The sequence below is a fragment of the Oryx dammah genome, unplaced genomic scaffold (assembly GCF_014754425.2).
Source record: "Oryx dammah isolate SB20612 unplaced genomic scaffold, SCBI_Odam_1.1 HiC_scaffold_23, whole genome shotgun sequence".
Lineage (NCBI taxonomy): Eukaryota > Metazoa > Chordata > Mammalia > Artiodactyla > Bovidae > Oryx > Oryx dammah.
This window is the reverse complement of record NW_024070207.1, coordinates 65,604,214-65,624,947: the sequence shown is the minus strand read 5'-3', so window position 1 is coordinate 65,624,947 and position 20,734 is coordinate 65,604,214. Positions and strand designations below refer to the sequence as shown.

At 38.1% G+C, this 20,734-nt stretch overlaps 1 long non-coding RNA gene across 1 annotated transcript; it reads left to right on the top strand.

The window, feature by feature from the left end:
* The first annotated feature begins 1,008 nt into the window (after positions 1-1,008).
* On the top strand, positions 1,009-19,991 carry LOC120881921. The gene is made up of 3 exons (XR_005725361.1): positions 1,009-1,020; positions 4,031-4,032; positions 19,855-19,991. It is a non-coding gene; the product is annotated as an uncharacterized LOC120881921 (long non-coding RNA).
* Positions 19,992-20,734: the final 743 nt, after the last annotated feature.

Here is a 20,734-nt window from a genome sequence, read left to right as displayed (position 1 = left end):
AATAGAAATGCCATACCAATTACCAATTACCAATTAACCCCTCTAACCTTTCTTCTCTCACTCTCACAAGCCATGGCAAAAACTAATCTTTCTGTGTCTAAGAAATAGCTCATTCTGGTCATATCTCATAAAAGGAAAAATATAATACGTGGGTTTTGTCATCAGTTTCTTTCAATTAGCATAATTTTTTCTCTGTCCATTCATGTTATATGAAGTATAGTTGATTTACAATATTTACAACATGTTAGTGACATATGCACAGCAAAGTGATTCAGTTATATTTTTCAGAGTATATTCCCTTACAATTTCTTATAAAATATTAAATATAATTCCCTGTGCTATACAGAAAATCCTCTTTACTTATTAATTTTATGTACAGTAGTTGGTATCTGTTACACTCATAATCCTAATTTGTCCCTCATTTCCTTCCTCTCCCCTTTGGTGACCGTAAGTTTGTATTTTGCTTCTGTGTGTATGTTTCTGTTTTGTATGTAGATGTATTTTTTATCATTTTTTTAGATTCCACATGTAAGTGATATCATACAGTATTTGCCTGATTTACATTTAGATTTGTCTGATGTACATCAGTAAGCATATTTTCTAGTTTCACCAATGTAACTGACTATCTTATTCATTTTTACAACTAACTTTCCATTGTACATATATAATGCACTTTTTAAAATATACATATTATATATATATACATACAACACATTTTTTAAGCTATTCTTTAGTTCTTTCCATTGTCTTGGCTATTATAAACAATTCTAATATGAACAAATTGGGTTGCATTTACCTTTTCAAATTAAAGTTTTCATTTTTTCCATATATATGACCAAGAGTGGGAGTGCTGGATAATAAAGTAACTATATTTTTAAATTTCTTAAGGAATAATCATAATATTCTCCATAGTGTCTACAAATTTACATTCACACAAATACAGCAGGAGGGTTCCTTTTTCTCCACATCCTCTCCAGCATTTATTGTTTGTAGACTTACTGATAATGGCCATTCTGACCTGTGGGAGATGATAACATATTGCAGTTTTTATCTGAGTCTCTAAAATCCATGGAATTCTCCAGGCCAGAATACTGGAATAGGTAACCTTTCCCTTCTCCAGTGAATCTTTCCAACCCAAGAATCAAACTGGGATCTCCTGCATTGCAGGCAGATTATTTACCGGTGGAGCTACCAGTGCAGTTCAGTTCAGTCGCTCAGTCGTGTCTGACTCTTTGCGATCCCATGAATCGCAGCACGCCAGGCCTTCCTGTCCATCACCAACTCCTGGAGTTCACTCAGACTCACGTCCATTGAGTCAGTGACGCCATCCAGCCATCTCATCCTCTGTCATCCCCTTCTCCTCCTGCCCCCAATCCCTCCCAACATCAGAGTCTTTTCCAATGAGTCAGCTCAAAGTACTGGAGGTAGCCAAAGTACTGGAGTTTCAGCTTTAGCATCATTCCTTCCAAGGAAATCCCAGGGCTGATCTCCTTCAGAATGGACTGGTTGGATCTCCTTGCAGTCCAAGGGACTCTCAAGAGTCTTTTCCAACACCATAGTTCAAAAGCATCAATTCTTCAGCGTTCAGCCTTCTTCACAGTCCAACTCTCACATCCATACATGACTACTGGAAAAACCATAGCCTTGACTAGACGGACCTTAGTCAGCGAAGTAATGTCTCTGCTTTTGAATATGCTATCTAGGTTACTCATAACTTTTCTTCCAAGGAGTAAGCATCTTTTAATTTCTTGGCTGCAGTCACCATCTGCAGTGATTTTGGAGCCCAAAAGAATAAAGTCTGACACTGTTTCCACTGTTTCCCCATCTATTTCCCATGAAGTGATGGGACCAGAAGCCATGATCTTCGTTTTCTGAATGTTGAGCTTTAAGCCAACTTTTTCACTCTCCTCTTTCACTTTCATCAAGAGCCTTTTTAGTTCCTCTTCACTTTCTGCCATAAGGGTGGTGTCATCTGCATATCTGAGGTTACTGATATTTCCCCCAGGAATCTTGATTCCAGCTTGTTCCTCCTCCAGCCCAGCGTTTCTCATGATGTACTCTGCATATAAGTTAAATAAGCAGGGTGACAATATATTGCTGAAGCCTGTCTTGGAGAATTTTGAACATTACTTTACTAGCATGTGAGATGATTGCAATTGGGCAGTAGTTTGAGCATTCTTTAATAATTAGCAATGTTAAGCATCTTTTTATGTGCCCATTGGCCATTCTCTATGTCTCTGGAAAAGTGTCTGTTTAGGTCTTTTGCCCATGTTTCAATTGCGTTCTTTTTCTGTTATATTTAGTAGTATGAGGTTTTTATGTTTTAGATATTAAACCCCTGTCAGTCACACCATTGGCAAATATTTTCTCCCATTCTATAGGTTGTTTTTTTCATTCTGTTCATGTTTTTCTTTGCTTTGAAAAAAGTTTTAAAACTTTGATTAGGAAAAAATTTGATTATTTTTGCTTTTATTCATTTAGCTTTGAGTGACTGATTTAAGAAAATAATACTCTTGTAAAAGAAAGTTTTGCATATGTTCTCTTCTAGGAGTTTCATGGTGTCCATTTTATATTTAAGTTTTTAAATCTGTATGTGTTTATTTTCATATATGATGTTCAGGGGCATTCTAATTTTATTGATTTATATATAGCTTTCCAGATTTTCTTGAAAGAGACTGTCTTCACCACTGTATATTTCTGCCTCCTTTGTCATAGATTATTTGACCATAGGTGTGTCACTTTATTTATGGGCTCTCTATTCTGTTCTATTGAACTATATTCCTGTTTTTGTGCAAATGCCACACTGTTTTAATTAATATATCTTTGTAGTATAGTCTGAAGTCTGTAAGAGTTATTCATTTCAGCTTTAATTTTTTTCCTGATGTTTCTTTGACAATCCTAGGCTTTTGGTAGTTTCATATAAATTTTAGGATTATGTCTTTTAGTTATGTGGAAAATGTCATGGATATTTTGTAAGGAATTTCAATAAACTCGTAGCTTGCTTTGAGGGACATGACCATTTTAACAATATAAATTCTTTCAAGACTGCAGAATATATTTCCATTTCTTTGAAACATCTTCAGTTTCTTTTATCAAGTTGTATAGTTTTCAGTGTATACGTCTTTCACCTCCTTGACTAAGTTTATTCTTAAGTATTTTATTGTTATGATGTGAATTTAAATGAGATTTTTAAACTTTCTTTTTCTAATAATTCATATTCATTAAAGAAATGAAAAAAAAAATGTGGTTACTAATCTTGTATCTCCCCTGAGTGAACAATGAGGCTAAGACTTCAGAGCTTTGGGGGATGAATACTAAGTTTTTCTCCTTACTAGAACATGTGAGATCTTCTTTCCGAGACTGAGGATGGAATGCATACCTCCTGCAGTGAAAGCATGAAGTCTAACCACTGGATCACCAGATGATAGGCACTGGAGCAGTGGCTATGTGGAGCTGGAGTGGCTGTGAGGAGATACTCCACATCCAAAGGCAAAGGAGAAGCCCCAGCAAGACAGTAGATGCTAAAGCAGTGGCTTCACAGAGCTGGAACAACTTTGAGTAGATAACCCACATCCAAGGGCAAAGGAGAAGCCCCAGCAAGATGCTGTGGGGGGGGGCAAATTCAAATTTAGAATGAAATCCCATTCCCGCCAGAGTGGCTCAGAGGGCTCAAACAAACCTTGTGAGCACCAGGACCCAGAGACCCCACAGAGACTGAGACTGAACTGTGTTTGAGTGTCTCCTGTTTAGATATGGTTCAGCAGTGGACTGCTGTGAGGGTACGGGCTCAGGGTGCACCAGACATGGGTATGACTGGGTGCAGCATACTTGGGTATGGCATAAGCCCTCTTGGAGGAGGTTGCCATTAACCCCAGCATAGAACTGCCAGAACTTACACGGGACTAGGAAATAGACTCTTGGAGGACACAAACAGAACTGTGTGCACACCAGGACCCAGGAGAAAGGAGCAGTGACCCCACAAAAGACTGACCCGGACTTGCCTAGGTATGTCCAAGAGTCATCAGTGGAGGCGTGGATTGTTGTTGGCCTGCTTCAGTGTTGGGGGCACTGAGTTTAGCAGTACATTCATGGGACCTTTTGAAGGAGTTAGCCATTGTCTTCATGACCTGCCCCATAGTTCGGCCTCAGGTAAATAACATGGAGGGAACACAGCTCCACCCATCAACAGAAAATTGGATTAAAGATTTACTGAGGTTAGCCCCACTGACTAGTTTCCCCCTCAGTCAGTTTCTCCCATCATGAAGCTTCTATAAGCCTCTTCTCCTTCTCCATCAGTGGGCACAAAGTCGGAAAACCACAATAACAGAAAACCAGCCAATCTGATGACATGGACCAAAGCCTTCTCTAACTCAATGAAACTATGAGCCATGCCATGTAGGGCCACCCAAGACGGAAGAGTCTTAGTGGAGAGTTCTAACAAAATGTGGTTCACTGGAGAGGGGAATGGCAAATCACATTAGTATTCATGACTTAAGAACCCCATGAACAATATGAAAAGGCTAAAAGATGGTACACTGAAAGATGAACTCTCCAGATTGGTAGGTGCCCAATATGCTACTGGAGATGAGTGGAATAATAACTTCAGAAAGAAAAGAGAGATGGAGCCAAAGCAAAAATAACACCCAATTGTGGATGTGACTGGTGATAGAAGCAAAGTCCAATGCTGTAAAGAGCAATATTGCATAGGAACCTGGAATGTTAGGTCAATGAATCAAGGCAAATTAGAAGTGGTCAAACAGGAAATGGCAAGAGTGAACGTTGACATCTTAAGAATCAGAGAAATAAAATGGACTGGAATGGGTGAATTTAACTCAGATGATGATTATATCTACTACTGTGGGCAAGAATCCCTTAGAAAAAATGAAATAGTCATTATAGTCAACATGAGTAAGAAATGCAGTACTTGGATGCAAGCTGAAAAATGACAGAATGATCTCTGTTCATTTCCAAGGCATATCATTAAATATCACAGTAATCGAAGTCTATCCCCTGACCAGTAATACTGAAGAAGCTGAAGTTGAATGGTTCTATGAAGACCTACAAGACTTCTAGAACTAACCCCTAAAACATGGGGGTCCTATTCGTTAGAGGGGAGTGGAATGCAAAACTAGGAAGTCAAGAAACACTTGGAGTAACAGGCAAATTTGGCCTTGGAGTACAGAATGAAGCAGGGCAAAGGCTCTTAGTTTTTTGCCAAGAGAACACACTGGTGATTACAAACACCCTCTTCTAAAATCATGAGAAGATTCTACACATGGATATCACCAAATGGTCAATACTGAAATTAGATTGATTATATTCTTTGCAGCCAAAGATGGAGAAGCTCTATACAGTCAGCAAAAACAAGACTAGGAGCTGGCTGTGGCTCAGATCATGAAATCCTTAGTGCCAAATTCAGACTTAAATTGAAGAAAGTAGGGAAAACCACTAGACCATTCAGGTACGACCTAAATCAAATCCCTTATGATTATACAGTGAAAGTGAATAATAGATTCAATTGATTAGATCTGATAGAGTGCCTGAGGAACCATAGACAGAGTTTCATGACATTGTACAGGAAACAGAGAGCCAAACCATCCCAAAGAAAAAGAAATGTAAAAAAAGTGAAATGGCTCTTTGAGGAGGGATTACAAACAGCTGTGAAAAGAAGAGAGGTGAAAAGCAAAGGAGAAATGGAAAGATATACCCATTTGAATGCAGAGTTCCAAAGAATAGCAAGGAGAGACAAGAAAGCTCTCCTCAGTGAACAATGCAAATAAATAGAGGAAAACAATAGAATGGGAAAGGCTAGAGATCTCTTCAAGAAAATTAGAGATACCAAGGGAAAATTTCATACAAAATTGGGCACAATAAAGGACAGAAATGGTATGGACCTAACAGAAGCAGAAGATATAAGAAGAGGTGGCAAGAAGACATAGAAGAACTATACAAAAAAAGATCTTCACGACCAAGATAATCACAATCTAGATCACTGACCTAGAGCCAGACATCCTGAAATGTGAAGTCAAGTGGGCTTTAGGAAGCATCACTACGAACAAAACTAGTGGATGTGATGGAATTCCAGGTGAGCTATTTCAAATCTTAAAAGATGATGCTGTGAAAGTGCACCATTTAATATGCCAGAAAATTTGGAAAACTCAGCAGTGGCCACAGGACTGGAAAAGGTCAGTTTTCATTCCAATCCCAAAGAAAGGCAATGCCAAAGAATGCTCAAACTACCGCACAATTACACTTATCTCACATGCTAGTAAAGTAATGCTCAAAATTCTTCAAACCAGGCTTCAACAGTACGTGAATCATGAAATTCCATACGTTCAAGTTAGATTTAGAAAAGGCACAGGAACCAGAGATCAAATTGCGAACATCCATTGGATCATCGAAAAGGCAAGAGTGGTCCAGAAAAAACATCTATTTCTGCTTTATTGACTATGCCAAAGCCTTTGACTGTGTGGATCACAATAAACTGTGGAAAATTCTGAGAGAGATGGGAATACCATACCACCTGACCTGCCTCTTGAGAAAGCTGTATGCAGGTCAGGAAACAACAGTTAGAACTGGACATGGAAAAGCAGACTGGTTCCAAATAGGGAAAGGAGTATGTTGAGGCTGTATATTGAAAACCTGTTTATTTAAATTATGTGCAGAGTACATCATGAGAAACGCTGGGCTGGAGGAGGAACAAGCTGGAATCAAGATTCCTGGGGGAAATATCTATAACCTCAGACATGCAGATGACACCATCCTTATGGCAGAAAGTGAAGAAGAAATAAAGAGCCTTTTGATGAAAGTGAAAAGGAGAGTTAAAAGTTGGCTTAAAACTCAACATTCAGAAAAGATCATGGCATCTGGTCATGTCACTTCATGGCAAATAGATGAGGAAATCAACAGAACCATGAGAGACTTTATTTTGGGGGGCTCCAAAGTTAGTGTAGATGATGACTGCAGCCATGAAAGTAAAAGACTTGCTCCTTTGAAGAAAAGACGTGACCATCCTAGACAGCATACTGAAAACCAGAGACTTGACTTTGCCAACATATGTCTGTCAAGTGAAAGCTATGGTTTTTCCAGTAGTCATGTATGGATGTAAGAGTTGGACAAAAGAAAGCTGAGCTCTTAAGAATTGATACTTTTGAACTATGGTGTTGGAAAAGACTCTTGAGAGTCCCTTGGGCTGCAAGGAAATCCAACCAGTCCATGCTAAAGGAAACCAGTCCTGAATATTCATCGGAAGGACTGACGCTCAAGCTGAAACTCCAGTATTTTGGCTACTTGATGCAAAGAACTGACTCATTTGAAATGACCCTGATGCTGGGAAATACTTAAGGCAGGGGTGGGGGACAACAGGGGATAAGATGGTTGGATGGCATTGCCGTGTCAATTGACAAGAGTTTGAGTAAACTCTGGGAGTTGGTGATGGACAGGGAGGCCTGGCATGCTTCAGTCCAAGGGGTCGCAAAGAGTCGGACATGACCGAGTGACTGAACTGAACTGAACTGAATCTTGCATCATGCTAATTTGCAGAGTTTATTTGCTCTAACAGTTTTTTTTTTGTGTGTAGAGTCTTTAGGATTCTCTATATAAATTATCATAAAAATAATGACTTTTTTTTACCACATCCCTTCCAACTTCTATAACTATTTTTTCTTTCTCTTGTATAATTGCTGTGGCTCCGACTTCCAATACCATGTTCAATAAAAACAGTGACAGTGGGTATGCTAGTCTTGTTCCCAAATTTACTGAAAGGCTTTCATGCTTTTCACCATTAAGTATTATTTTGATTATGGGCTTATCATAAATGACTTTTATTATGTGGACATATATTACCTCTATATCCATTTTAATGAGACTTTTATTCTTATCATGAATCGATGTTGAATTTCATCAAAAGATTTTTCCATGTCTATTGAGATGATCATGTAGTTCTTTGATTTGTTAATGTGGTGTATCATATTGGTTGATTTGCATACATTGAAATATCCTTGCTACTCTGGAACAAATCCAATTTGATCATGGTGTGTAATTCTCTTTATCTATGGGAATTGTTTGCTAATATTTTGTTGAGGATATGTGCATCTATATTCATCAGATATTGGCCTGTAATTTAATCTTCTTTAGTGTCCTTGGTTTTGATAACAGGATGATGATGGCTTCATAGAAAGAATTTGGGAGGATTCTCTCCTCTTCAATTTTTTGAAGTAGTTTGGGAAGGATAGGTATAATTTTTTCTTTTTATGTTTGGTAGAATTCCATAGAGAAGCCATATAATCCTAGACTTTTGTTTGCAGAGTTTTAATTTTTTAAATAACAGATTCTATTTCACTTCAGTGATCAGTGTGTTCAAATTATACATTTCTTCTTGGTTCAGTTTTGACACACTGTATGTTTCTAGAAAATTATGCATTTCTTATGTGGCTCATGTGCTCAGTGTCCAACTCTTTGTGATGCCATAAGCTGTAGTATGCTAGGTTCCTCTCTCCATGGAACTTTCCAGGCAACAATTCTGGAATGGATAGCCATTTCCTACTCCAGGGGATCTTGCCAACTCAGGGATTGACCTCACAACTCTTGTGTCTCCTGCAGTGCACACAGATTTTTTACCACTGAGCCACCTGGGGAGGCACACTTTTTCCCAATTATCCAATTTGTTGTCAATTAACTGCTCATGGTGTTCTCTTAGGATTTCTTTTTTTATTATTGTTATTTTGCATTTCTTTGGTATCAGTTGAGATTTCTTCTCTTTCATTTCTTATTTTGTTTAATTGAGTTCTCTATCTTTTCTTATTGGTGAGACTGAGGGAAGGTTTGTCAGTTTTGTCTGTCTCTTTCAAATAAATATAAAAAAGCCCAGCTCTTGGTTTTATTGATCTTTTTACTGTTTATATTTTATATCCTCTCTGATATTTATTTTTCCTTCCTTCTGCAGACTTTAGATTTTGTTTTCTTTTTCTGATTCTTTTAGTTGGTTTGCTGTGCTTAATCACTCAGTTGTGTATGACTCTTTGCGACTCCATGGACTGTAGCTATTGGGACCTAACCTGAGCCATGACAGGCTCAACAGGCCACACTAGGCCTAAGCCTCAGGTTCCTGTAAGCATGAGTCATAATTCTAGGAAGCCCCACCCTAGGAGAATTCCTGCTGGTGCCAAACCGGATTAAAACCTGAGTCATGATTCCGGGGAACCACACCCTGGGAAAGTCTCCGATGGTGCCAAACCTGAGCCAATCTGGATAGGGATTTGGAAATCACACATGTGTATGGCTCAGCCAATCATTACCCGCCAGCTGTACTAATAACCACCTGTATAAAAGCAGCTGTGAGTCAGAGCTCAGGGCTCTCATCAAGACTCCACTGCACTGGATGAGATGGGAGCCCTAGCTCGAGCTAGCAATAAACCCCTTTATGCTTTTGCATTGCTGTGGACATCTTATTCTCTCAGTTTTGGGGACTCAGACACTGGATAACATAGCCTGCCAGGCTCTTCTGTCCGTGGGGATTCTCGAGGCAAGAATACTGGAGTGTACTGCCATGCCTTCCTCCAATGGATCTTCCCAACCCAGGGATCGAACCCAGGTCACGTTCACTATAGGTGGATTCTTTACCATCTGAGACACCAGAGAAACTCCTTTTAGTTGGTAGTTTGGGTTATTTTTCAAGATATTTTCTTGTCTGTTGGAGAAGGCCTATATTGCTATGGACTTCCCTCTTAGAATTTTTGCTAAATCTCATAGATTGTGTAAGGTTCCATTTTCATTTTCCTTTGTCTCAAGGTATTTTCTAATTCATTCTTTGATTTCATCATTAAACTGTTAGTTTATAACAACATGGTTTTAATTTCCATGTGTTCATTCTTTTCCTATTTTTCTTTCTGTGATCATTTCAAGTTTCACACTACTATGGTCAGAAAAAAAATGTTTGAAATGATTTCTAGCTTCTTAAATTTGTCAAGGTTTACTTTATGACCTACTGTGTGGTCTACCATAGAGAGCATTCCATGCATGCTTGAAAAATATGTTTATTCTTGGGTTCTTTTGGATATAATTTCCTGTGGATGTCAATTTAGTCCAACTGATACTCTGTGTCATCTAGGACTTCTGTTGCCTTATTGATTTTTCTCTCTGGATTATCTGTCCATTGATATCAATGAGGTGTTAAAGTATCCTACTCTTCTTATATCATTATCAGTTTCTCCCTTTAGGTGTTTTAGTATTTGTTTCATATATGTTGATGCTCCAATTGAAAGAGTTAATTCTTAGGTAGGTTCATAAGGAATCCAGGGCTCTTGGAGGAGGAGAAAGGGGTCTGGGACACTCGAGGATGAAAAAGGGGTCTGAGGTCCTTGAAGAGTTTCACTTCAGTTCCTCAGTGGTGTCCAACTTTTGGTGACCCCATGGACTGCAGCACGCCAGGTTTCCTTGTCCATTGCCAACTCACAGAGCCTCCTCAAACTCATGTCCATCACGCCAGTGATGCCATCCAACCATCTCATCCTCTGTTGTTCACTTCTCCTCCTGCCTTGAATCTTTCCCAGCATTAGAGTCTTTTCACATGAGTCAGTTCTTCATATCCGGTGGCCAAAGTATTGGAGTTTCAGCTTCAACATCAGTCCTTCCAATGAACACCCAGGATGGATTTCCTTTAGGATGGACTGGTTGGATCTCCTTCCAGCCCAAGGGACTCTCAAGAGTCTTCTCCAACACCGTAGTTCAAAAGTATCTGTTCTCCGGTGCTCAGTTTTCTTTATAGTCCAACTTTCACATCCATACGTGACTACTGGAAAAACCATAGCTTTCACTAGACAGACCTTTGTTAGTCAAGTTATGTCTCCTTTTTGTATGCTGTCTATGTGGTCATAGCTTTTCTTCCAAGGATCAAGGGTCTTAATTTCATGGCTGCAGTCACCATCTGCAGTGATTTTGGAGCCCAAAAAAATAAAGTCTGACACGGTTTTCACTGTTTCCCCATCTATTTCCCATGAAGTGATGGGACCTGATGCCATAATCTTAGTTTTCTGAATGCTCAGTTTTAAGCCACCTTTTCCACTCTCCTCTTTCACTTCATCAAGAGGCTTTGTAGTTCACTTTCTGCTTGAAGAGGATAAAAAGACAAACTTTTTTTTTCTACATTCCTTCGTCTTAATCACATTCATTCTTTTCTTAAACTCTGAGTTATTATGACAACACTCTTTAAGAATAACTTTCTTTAAGCCCAGAGTTAATGATTATAGAACAAAACCACTCATCTTGCTCAAGGGTATGTTTTTCCTTAAGCTCTGTGCTAATGATTACATAACAACAATGTATCTTTCTTTGAGGACATGTTTCTCCTTCTTAATAGAAATGTCCTGGCTAATCTTGTTATCTTGGATGACCCAGAGAGATGTTGTGGGGAGGGGGGTGGGAGGGGGGTTCAGGTTTGGGAACGCATGTACACCTGTTGTGGATTCATGTCAATGTATGGCAAAACCAATACAGAATTGTAAAGTAAAATAAAAAATAAATAATTTTTTTTAAAAAAAGAGGTATGTTGTGGGAGTGGGCCTAGTAATACCTTTCTATTGTTAGTAACCAACTGAAAAATTGTGTAAGTCCCTGTTAAGACTAGCAAGTGAGGCACTCTCTGCCCCCTTCTGATGTCTGTGTCAGAAGCTTTCTCTGTCCTTTTTTCACTGTTAGAAAACTCTGCTACACAAAATCTCTGAGTGAACAAACCTAGTCTCTGATCCTGAAGCTAAATTCTTTTCTTCTGAGATCACGAATCTGACACAGTTCACCATAAGGTATCACAATATTGGGTGTACATATGTTAAGGAGTGCAGTAACCTCTTCTTCTATTGATCCCTTTATCATTATATAATGCTGACTTTTTGTCTTTCTTTGTGGATTTTTTAAAAGTCTATTTTGCCTGATATGAGTATTGCTACCCTTGCTTTCTTGTTGTTTCCATTTGCATGAAATATCATTTCCTTCATTTCACTTTCAGTCTGTGTATTTCTTTTGCCCTGAAAACAGTCTCCTGTAAGCAGCATATTGTAAGTTTTACTCTGACCTAGATCTAGCTGTAAGCTGTGTTGTTGAGTATGTGAACCTGGGACACTCTCTTTGAGAAACAAACTGTTGCATACTCCTGTCCAGGGAGTTACTGAGAAATATAGTACTTGACTAGGTATTCAAGCATTCAAAATGAGCACAATTTTGAGAAATGGATGTGAATAGGAGAGGCATGTACAGTGTAGCTGGACATTGATCAATTCAAGTGATGTTAACAGTTAAAGATTAAATTGAAATGAGGGGTCTAAATGGAATGCCATTTAAAATAATGTATTATTATGTTTTCAAAAAAATAGTCACTTCCATCAGTCATTTCTATGATTTTTTTACAACAGTTCTTTTTTAAGACACATGATTTTCTAATTTTATCATGCCACCCCAAAAGTTAAGAACAACTTTTGTTCATGTTGCATATATAGAATTATAAACAGCTAGTAAAGCTTTCCAAATTTTAATGTACACTTCACACTAATAAATTGTGGTACACTATTCTACCATTTCTCTCTTAAAAGGTCTCATACAATGAAAAACAGTCAAATAGCTAATGGCAGCTATCTGCTCCACTTGTCATCCTCAGAAATTCTTCTCACCTTCCACCTGTCAAAGCTTTTGTCTGTTGTTATAGAGATAGAGTGGTGTCTCATGCAGTTGAGACACATTGTTCATTTCAGTTCCCTGAGTTGTAAGACTTGGTGGCCAGAGGCCACCATTATTTCCCTATCCCATCTGTCATCCAGCAAGCAAGAATAAGATGTGACTTGAGATGCCAGAGGTGTCTTTCGTTTGCTCATGGTAAACAGTCCCTATTATTTTTGGTCCCAGGCTGATCTGTTGAATTGCTGAGGTGAAGCTTCATATGATAGAGTCCCCATTCAACTTAGACCATCCAGCTTATTGGTTGACTTAGGGCAAGTATGGCTCAGGGGGTACATGCCATTGCAGTACCTGCCAGAACTCAATGGTATTATTTTTAAACTGTAACAAGCACAAAATATATTACATAGTTGGTGTTCAATCAATCATCATTGAATATATTAGTGAATGAGAATAAAGGAAAATACATATAGTATGAATTGCATTGAACCCAGTCTCTGATGTGAACAGAATAAGACATACAACCATTGAACTGAGCAATGTTCAGAGACTGTTGCACATAGGAATGCAACAAAAATGCATGCTTCATCTGGGTTTACATGTTCGTATCATAGGTCTTCTTTTTTCTGTATTGACAAGTACAGATTGAAATACTTAATATTACGAAAGCAACAGAGTCCTCCAACTGCTGTATGTGTTGTGGATAGTTTACAGGTGTGCTGAGATTTGTGCTCTCTTATCCCTCAGAGTGGTTGGCCAGCATCTGAAGTGGCCAGAGTTCTAGAGATGAAGTTACCAAAGTCCCAGTGCAAGTTACCCCTGGTTCAAGAACCCCTTTCTGCTTATTTCAGTATACTATATAAACATTTTCAATGTCCACATGTGCCATGATGGGAAGTGGTTTGTAAATTCCAGACACACCATAATCTTGAGTACCCCCGGTAAATATTTTAACGTATAATATTCACCCGAGACTTGTTTTGTTGCTCCCTAGCTGCTATTGAGAGTTTATATATAATTTTTAAATATTTCAGGGATTTTTCCTAAAAAATTCATCTTTGCCATTTTATCTATATTTTTTTATTTAATCAAATGTGCCATACCGTCTTACAATCTTAGTGAATCCATGACAATTTAATAGTTACTCTCTTATTAGGAAACACTTTATCTGTCTAAAATGAAATAAGTGAAAGTGAAGTCACTCAGTCGTGTCTGATTCTTTGCGACCCCATGGACTGTGGCTTACCAGGCTCCTCCATCCATGGGATTCTCCAGGCAAGAATGCTGAAGTGGGTTGCCAATTCCTTCTCCAAAAAATGGAATAAATCTGTACTAAAACAGGCCAAGGATCTGTAATTCAGTATATGCTCACCCTAATTTTTAGAGAAAAATGCATAACCACCCAGCATATACGTCAAAGGAGAAGAAATACTTCTTCCTTGTGGTTAAAATGTTTGTCTCTACATTGAAACATGTGAAATTTGCCACCTGTGATAACCCATTATTGATTCACTCATTTGGCAAATATTTCTTAAGCATCTTTTGTGAAATGATAAATTCAGAAGGAGAAAAAGAGAAGGGTAAGGCATGGTTCTTATTCCCAAGGAGTTCATAGTCTGTTAGGAGAGGCAAGACATGAACACATTAAAAACAGTTTAAAATAATGTTACAAAAATGCAAGCTATTTCCCGTGGTGACATAAAATGAAATGTGTCAAAGGACTCATAATGATTATAGGTAGTATAGGGGTTCAAAGGAGCATAAGGGTGTTATGTGACTTCCTGGAGATGATGGGAGCTAAACTGGGCTTTGAAGAAAGGAGGAAGAAAAATAGTAATAACAAACACTCACATAGCAACTACTCTGTGCCAGGCACCTTTTTCAGTCATATACTGCTTCATTTAATATTCACTAATACAGAAAGTTACAGTGGTAAGGAAGCTGCATGCAATGAAGGAGACACAGGTTTGATCCCTGGCTCAGGAAGATGCCCTGAAGAAGGAAATGTCAAACTTCTCCAGTATTCTTACCTGGAGGATTCCATGGACAGAGGAACCTGGTGGGCTATAGTCCAAAGGATTGAAGAGTCGGACATGACTGAGCATGAGTCACCACTGAATACAGAAGGTTAAGGAACAAAGAGCTTTGGTGACTTGCCTAAGGTAATATAGCTAGTCGGTGTGAGAATAAACCATGGGCAGTCTATGTTTTTGCCACTATACTGTATTATCCCTTGTAGATATACTAGAACTTGAGAAGTAATTGAACAAAGACACAGTAGGGGGTACTAAGATCAATTAGTAAAGAAGGGGTTGAGACTGATAAGAAAGGTGATATGTTTCTTGTGACTCTGCCCCTGCATTTTTTGACATTAGGGCTCTTCAACCCATCTAATTATGATTAATGCTTATGGCCCAGTACTGCCAATCCTTCACAAGAACCCAAAAGACCAAAGCTTATCAACCCTATTTGTCAGTTACTTGTTTTTACTAACTCTGTAATTTCTTACGTTTAAAAATGAGTTGTTTAGACAGGTAGTGTTTGACTTTCCCTATCAGTAACTTTGGCTTTACAAATTAAATGCTGAAGACTTATGGTTCAAGATAGAGTAGAATGGCCTGTGCTCATCTCCTCCTGTGAGCACCAAAATAGCTACTAGTTGTTGAACAACCATTGACAGGAGAATGCTGAAACCCACCAGAAAAAGATACCCCACATCCAAAGACAGAAGAAGCTGAGATGGTAGGAGGGGGCAATCACGATAAAATCAAATCCCATACCCACTGGGGAGGTGACCCACAAACTGGAGAACAATAATAACAAAAAAGTTATCCCACTGTTGTGAAGGTTCTGAACCCCATGTCAGGCTTCTCAGCTTGGGGATCCAACAAAAGGGACTGGGAATCCCCAGGAATCTGGCCATGAAGGCCAGTAGGGTTTGATTATAGGACTTCTGCAGGACTGGGGGAAAGAGAGACCTCAGTCTTGGAAGGCACAAACAAAATCTTGCATGCACCAAGACCCAGAGGAAACAGAAGTGACCCCACAGAAGACTGAACCAAAACTACTTGCTAATGTTGGAGGGTCTCCTATGAAGGCGTGGCTCAGTAGGGGTTCATGACAGGGATGGGGGCACCGTCAGCAGCAGTCTAGGAAGTTCCCCCTTGGTGTAAGGTCTCTTGGAGGTTGTCATTAACCCCCCACAGAGCCAATAGACCCCAGGGCTGGGTAACCTAAGGCAAAAAAAAAAAAAAAACTAACAGGAAGGGAGCACAACCCCAACCATGAGCAGATAATTGGATTAAAGCTTTGCTTAGCAATGCCCTGCCATCAGAGCAAGATCCAATTTTTCCCACTACCAGCCTCTTCCATCAGGAAGCTTCCTCAAGCCTTTTAGCATCTTCCATCAGAGGATAGACAGAAGCAGCAAGAATAACCACAGTCCCACAGTGGCTAAAACCAAAACCACATAACAGAAAGTTTAATCAGGATGAAAAAGCTGAAAGTTATGTCCCAGAGGAAGGGACAAGATAAAACTCCAGAAAAACAACTAAATGAAGTGGAGATAGGCAACCTTCCAGAAAAATAATTCAGAATAATGATAATGAAGATGACCCAGTATCTCAGGAGAGAGAAAAAAAATGGAGAAGACACAAGAAATGTTTACCAAAGACCTAGAAGAACTAAAGAACAAACAGAGATGAGTAATACACTGCTAAGTCACTTCAGTCGTGTCCAACTCTGTGCGACCCCATAGATGGCAGCCCACCAGGCTCCCCCATCCCTGGGATTCTCCAGGCAAGAACACTGGAGTGGGTTGCCATTTCCTTCTCCAATGCATGAAAGTGAAAAGTGAAAGTGAACTCAGTCATGCCCGACTCTTAGCGATCCCATGGACTGCAGCCTGCCAGGCTCCTCCATTCATTGGATTTTCCAGGCAAGTGTACTGGAGTGGGGTGCCATTGCCTTCTCCGGAGTAATACACTAGAAGGAATCAACAGTGGAATAACTGAGGCAGAAGAAGCAATAAATGACCTGGCAGAAAAAATGATGGAAATCACTGACACAGAACAGAAAATAGGAAAAAAAAAAAAAAGAATAATAATAAAAAAAAAATTAAGATATCCTAAGATACCTCTGGGACAACATGAAATGCACCAGCATTCACATTATAGGGGTTCCAGAAGAAGAGAGAGAGAAAGGACCTGAGAAAATATTTGAAGATAAAATAGACAAAAATTTCCTTAACATGGGAAAGGAAATACTCAACCAAATCCAGGAAGTATAGAGAGCCCCAGGCAGGATAAACCCAAAGAGGAATACATTGATACATATAGAAATCAAACGGATAAAAATTAAAGACACATTAAATGTGTAAACTATGGTGTCAAACAAATTCCTAAATTTACATTAGGTGAGTTAAGATAGGTTCTTTGAGAGTCTTGCCTTTGGGATCAGGCCTTAGAGCTTTAATCTGTGTGATAATGGGGAGCAATTGGAAGTGATTGATAAGAGAACACTGAAGTAATACTGGTATTTTACCTGGCAGTCATGCGCAGGGTAAATTGATCAGTTTCCAGAAATGTACAACTATACAGAGTTCATTTTTCTAGGACTTTTTTCTCCCTCCATTTAGGCAGTAAAACCATATGATCAAAAAATACTAAGCTAATTAATCTTTTTTTTGTTTCTTTTTACTTTTCAGTTTACCTATCCACGTGGTTTACAGACTTAACATTAAACTGAGAATATTTGCTGAACTATCTGACATACATAGAAATCTGTTTGTTTTTGACATTTTGGAGGCTTCACTATAAAAAGAATATGTACGAAATATGCAAGGTTTCAACTTTCTTGTTTTTAAATTTTGAATTTATTTATTTAATCATTGAAGGATAATTGCTTTACAGAATTGTGTTGGTTTCTGCCCAATATCAAAATAAATCAGCCATAAGTATACATATGTTCTGTATCCCACCCCTCTAGATTGTCACAGAGCCCCAGTTTGAGTTCCCTGAGTCATACAACAAATTCCCACTGGTTATCTATTTTACATACAGTAATGGAAGTTTTCATGTTACTCTCTCCATGCGTCTCACCTTTTCCTCCCTTCTCCCTGTGTCCATAAGTCTGTTCTCTATGTCTGTGTCTCTATTGCTACCCTGCAAATAAATTCTTCAGTACCATCTTTCTAGATTCCATATATATGTGTTAGTATACAATATTTATCTTTCTCTTCCTGACTTACTTCACTCTGTATAATAGGCTCTAGGTTCATCCACCTCATTAGAACTGACTCAATTGTGTTCCTTTTTATGGCTGAGTAATATTCCAGTGTATATATGCACCACAGCTTCTTTATCCATTCATCTGTCAATGAACATCCAGGTTGCTTCCATATTCTAGCTACTTTAAATAGCACTGCAATGAACATTGGAATGCATGTGTCTTTTCCAGTTTTGATTTCCTCATGGTATATGCCTAGTAGTGGGATTGCTGGGTCATATGGTCCTTTAATTCCTAGTTTTTTTTTTTTTTTTTTTTTTTAGGAATTTCCATAATGTATTCCATAGTGGCTGTATCAATTTACATTCCCACCAACAGTGCAAGAGGATTCCCTTTTCTCCACACCCTCTCCAGTATTTATTGTTTGTAGACGTTTTGATGATGGCTATCTTGACTGTTGTGAGGTGATATCTCATAGTTTTGATTTGCATTTCTCTAATAATGACCAATGTTGAGCATCTTTTCATGTGTTTGTTAACCATTTATATGACTTCTTTGGAGAATTATCAGTTTATGTCTTTTGCCCACTTTTTGATTGTTGTTGTTGTTTGCATTTTCTTTCTTTTTTTTTTTTTTTTGGAAATTAATCCTTTGACAGTTGTTTCATTTGACATTATTTTCTCCATTTCTGAAGGTTGTCTTTACACCTTATCTGTAGTTCCCTTTGCTGTGCAAAATTTTTGTAAGATAAATTAGGTCCCACTTAAATTATTTGTGTCTTTATTTCCATTAATCCAGGAGGTGGGTCATGGAGGGTCTTGCTGTCATTTATGTCATACAATGTTCTGCCTATGTTTTCCTTTAACAGTTTTATAGTTTATGGTCTTAAATTTATGTCTTTAATCTACTTTGAGTTTATCTTTGTGTATGTTGTTAGGAAGTGCTCTAAATTCATGTTTTACATGTTAGCAGTTCAATTTTCCCAGCACCACTTATTGAAGAGGTGGTCTTTGTCCTATTGTATATTCTTGTCTCCTTTGTCAAATATAAGGTACCCATAAGTGTGTGGGTTTATCTCTGATGTTTCTAACTTGTTCCATTGGTCTATATTTATGTTTTTGTGCCAGTACCATACTGTCTTGATGACTGTAGCTTTGTAGTATAGTCTGAAGACAGGAAGGTTGATTCCTCCAGCTCCATTCTTCTTTCTCAAGATTTTTTTTGGCTCTTCAGGGTCTTTTGTGTTTCCTTATGAATTGTAACATTTTTTGTTAGTTCTGTGAAAAAAATGTCATTTGTAATTTGCTAGGGATCACATCAAATCTGTAGATTGCAAATTGGTAGTGTAGTCATTTTCACAATATTTATTCTTTTAACACAGAAATATGGACTATTTCTCCAACTGTTTATATCATCTTTGATTTCTTGCATCAGTGTCTTATAGTTTTCTGTATACAGCTCTTTTGTCTCTTTAGGTAGGCTTTTTCCTAGATTTTTTTTTATTGTATGGGATTGATTCCTTAAATTATCTTTCTGATTTTTCATTTTTAATATACAGGAATACAAGTAATTTCTCTATATTGAAGTGGGTCTCTGGTAGACAGCAATATATGGGTCTTCTTTTTGTACCCACTCAGCCAGTCTATCTCTTTTGGTTGAGCATTTAATCCATTTACATTTAAAGTAATTATTGATATATATGTTTCTATTAGCTGTTTCTCAATTGTTTGGGTTTTGTTTTTTGAGGTCTTTTTCTTCTCTTGTGTTTCCTGTCCATATAAGTCCCTTTAACATTTGTTGTAAAGCTGGGTTGGTGGTACAAAATTCTCTTAAATTTTGCTTGTCTGTAAAGCTTTTTATATCTCCATCAATTTTGAATGAGATACTTGCCACATAGAGTAATCTTGGTTTTAGATTTTGCCCTCTGTACCTTAAATATATTCCACCATTCCCTTCTAATGGTAGAGTTTCTGCTGAAAGATCAGCTGTTAAGTGTAAACCGTTTCCCTGGTATGTTACTTGTGGCTTTTCCCTTGCTGCTTTTAATATTCTTTCTTTGTGTATAATTTTTGTTAGTTTCATTAATATGGGTCTTGGCATGTTTCTTCTTTGGTTTATCCTGTGTGGGACTCTGTGCTTCTTGGACTTAATTGACTATTTCCTTTTCTATTTTGGGAAAACTTTAGACTATAATCTCAAAATGTTTCTCATACCCTTTATTTTTCTCTTCTTCTGGGACTATTTTATGTCAAATGCTGGTGCATTTAGCATAGTCCCAGTGGTCTCTGAGACTATCCTCAGTTCTTTTCATTCTTTTTACTTTATTCTGTTCTTCAGTAGCTATTACCATCACCAACCCTCCAGCTTACATATCTGTTCTTCCACTTCAGATATTTTGCTATTTATTATTATAGAGTATTTTTCTTAAAGAGATATCTAGTCTTTCCAATTCTATTGTTTTAGTCTATTTTTTTGCATTGATCACTTAGGAAGGCTCTTATCTCTCCTTGCTATTCTCTGGAACTCAGCATACAGTCGGATATATCTTTCCTTTTCTTCTTTGCCTTTTGCTTCTCTTCTTTACTCAGCTATTTGTAAGGCATTATCAGACAACCATTTTGCATTTTTGCATTTCTTTTTCTTGGGGATGGTTTTCATCACTGCCTCTTGTATAGTGTTATGAAACTCCATCCTTGGTTCTTCAGGCACTCTATCATATCTAATCCCTGGAATCTATTAGCCACTTCCAATGTATAATCATAAGGGATTTTATTCAGGTCATACCTGAATGCTCCAGTGGTTATCCCTACTATCTTCAAGTTAAGTCTGAATGTGGCAATAAGGA